This window comes from Octodon degus, unplaced genomic scaffold, assembly GCF_000260255.1.
Source record: "Octodon degus isolate 3935 unplaced genomic scaffold, OctDeg1.0 scaffold00072, whole genome shotgun sequence".
In the NCBI taxonomy this organism is placed as follows: domain Eukaryota; kingdom Metazoa; phylum Chordata; class Mammalia; order Rodentia; family Octodontidae; genus Octodon; species Octodon degus.
In genome coordinates, this window is record NW_004524648.1 from 11423972 (window position 1) to 11426304 (window position 2333).

Here is a 2333-nt window from a genome sequence, read left to right on the forward strand (position 1 = left end):
TTTTTTTGCAGAACTAGGGATTGAACTCAGCCCCTTGCACTTGCCAGGCAAACGCTTATTCTGCTGAGCCATCTCTCCAGCCCCTCTTTTTTTTTTTTTTTTTGTTAGAGTTTTACTCAATAAATCACTGTTACTCTTTTATTTTACTAGTTTTGTGGTGCTGGGGATGGAACCCAGGGCCTCACACCTGGCAGGCGAGTGTTCTACCACTGAGATACATCCCCAGCCCTGTTTTTGGTTTTGGAAATGGGGTCTTGTTATACTGCCCAGACTAGCCTCAAAACACCTGAGCTCAAGTGATCCTCCTGTCTCCTAAGTAGCTGGGACTACAGGAGGTATGCACCACTGCATCTGTCTTCCAAGAGTTTTTTAAAAGGTCCCCTGTTTGTTTGTTTGTTTGTTTGTTTGTTTGTTTGTTTTGGAGACAAGATCTCGATATGTAGCCCATGCTGGTCCTGAACCCACTATGTAGCCTAGGCTAGCCTCGAGCTTGTGATGATCCTCATGCCTCAGCCTCCCAAGTGCTAGGATTACAGGGGTGCGCCACCACACCTGGCTAAGAGGTTCCTATACTAAGCCAGGCATGTCAATGCATGCCTACAATCTCAGAACTCAGGAGGCTGAGGCAGGTGGATCTCTAGAAATGAGGCTAGGGGCCAGGGAGATGGCTCAGTGGAATAAGAACTTCCATGGCAAGTGCAAGGGCCAGAGTTCAATCCCCGGTTCCGCAAAAAAAAAAAACAAAAGAGATGAGGCTAGTCTGGGGTACATAGTGAGTTTAAGGCTATGGTGAACTACATGGCAAGACCCTATCCCAAAGAACAATGAAATAAAGATACCTATATTGGCAGTTTCCAAAGGGTTTGCACACTTGAGACATCTGGGAACTTGAAAAAAAAATCCTGGTCCCTGTGCCCTGTTTTCATGTAATGCTGCTGGTCTGGGGAGGCCTAGAATGTTTGCTTCCCAGGCAATTCTTTTTTTCTTTTTGGTAGTGGGAATTGGACTCAGGATCTTGCACCTGCCAGGCAGGTGCTGTGCAGCTTGGCTATCTCTCCAGTCCTCCCAGGTAATTCTAACATGCAGATAAATTTGGGAAGCAGTCGCCTATCCCTACTAGATAAGAATTTGTAGAAGACCCAAGCATGAATATTTCTTTTCAAGTCGCCTAATTAATTCTAAGGTGCAGCCAGATTGAACCACAACCACTGGCTCTTGACCACAGTCAGGAATCAATCACAAGCTGGGCGTGGTGGCACACTGTGCCTGTAATGCCAGCTCTGGGGAGGCTGAGGCAGGAGGATCAGTAAGAGGTTGAGGCCAGCCTGGGCTATACAGTGAGTCCAAAGCCAGCCTGAACTGCATAGTGAAATCCTGTCTTTAAAAACAAAACAAAACAAAACAGGGGCCTGGGAAATGGCTCAGTGGAATAAGTACTTCCCTGGCAAACGCAAGGGCCTAAGTTCAATCCCTGGTTCCGCCACAAAAACAAATAAAATCAACCACAATCTAGATGGCCCATGCCAGTTATCCCAGCTACTAGGGAGGCGAAGGCAGGAGGATCAATCATAAACTCAATGTCAGAGCAACTTAGCAAGACTCTGTCTAAAATAAACAAATCAATCAATCAATGGAGCTAGGCGTGAAGCTCAGTGGTGGAAAGCTTACCTAGCATACGTGGAGTTCTGGGCTCAAATCCCCAATACTATACTCAAGACAAAAGAACGAGCTGGGTATGGTGATGGAGGAGCACAAACTCCAAGCCCAGATAACTCAGTCAGACTCACTGAGAGCCCGTCTCATAACAAATAAAAAGGGCTGGGGATATCGTTCAGTGTAAAGGACATGGGTTTGACCCCCAGTACCTCAAACAAAAGAATCCACCGCATCCATGGCTCTGAGGCTGAGTTGGCGTAAGGGACCCCTAACCCACGTCCTAGCCAACTTCCCACCCATGCTTCCAATGGCACGTCTCATACTGCTGATAGGATCCTGCTACATAGCTACGGCCCCCAGCACCTCTGACCTAGCACATCCACCTGGGAGGGACCCCCAGCCATGACAGCCTAGGACACAAGTGCTTTCTGAGATTTATCCTCCGCAACTACCCTTCTGTCATCCTCTGTACTCATTCACTCAGCCACCGGCTCAATGCCACATCCTTCCTGAAGGCCTTATTCCCAGAAGGGGGCGCAGAGATGGACAGACACAGCTCAGGCCTGCAGGGCACAAATCTTCCTCATCCACACAGCACTTTCCAAACTGTGCCAAGTGCTCTATCCCCTGAAAATATTCCCATTGCACATGAGTGCCAGAGTCTCCAAGAAGGTCTA

At 48.0% G+C, this 2333-nt stretch overlaps 1 protein-coding gene across 1 annotated transcript in view; it reads right to left on the reverse strand.

The window, feature by feature from the left end:
- Positions 1-2333, reverse strand: part of Rad51d (RAD51 paralog D) — a gene marked incomplete at its 3' end in the record, with an annotated part of 25529 nt that overhangs the window by 20125 nt on the left and 3071 nt on the right. The window lies entirely within an intron of this gene.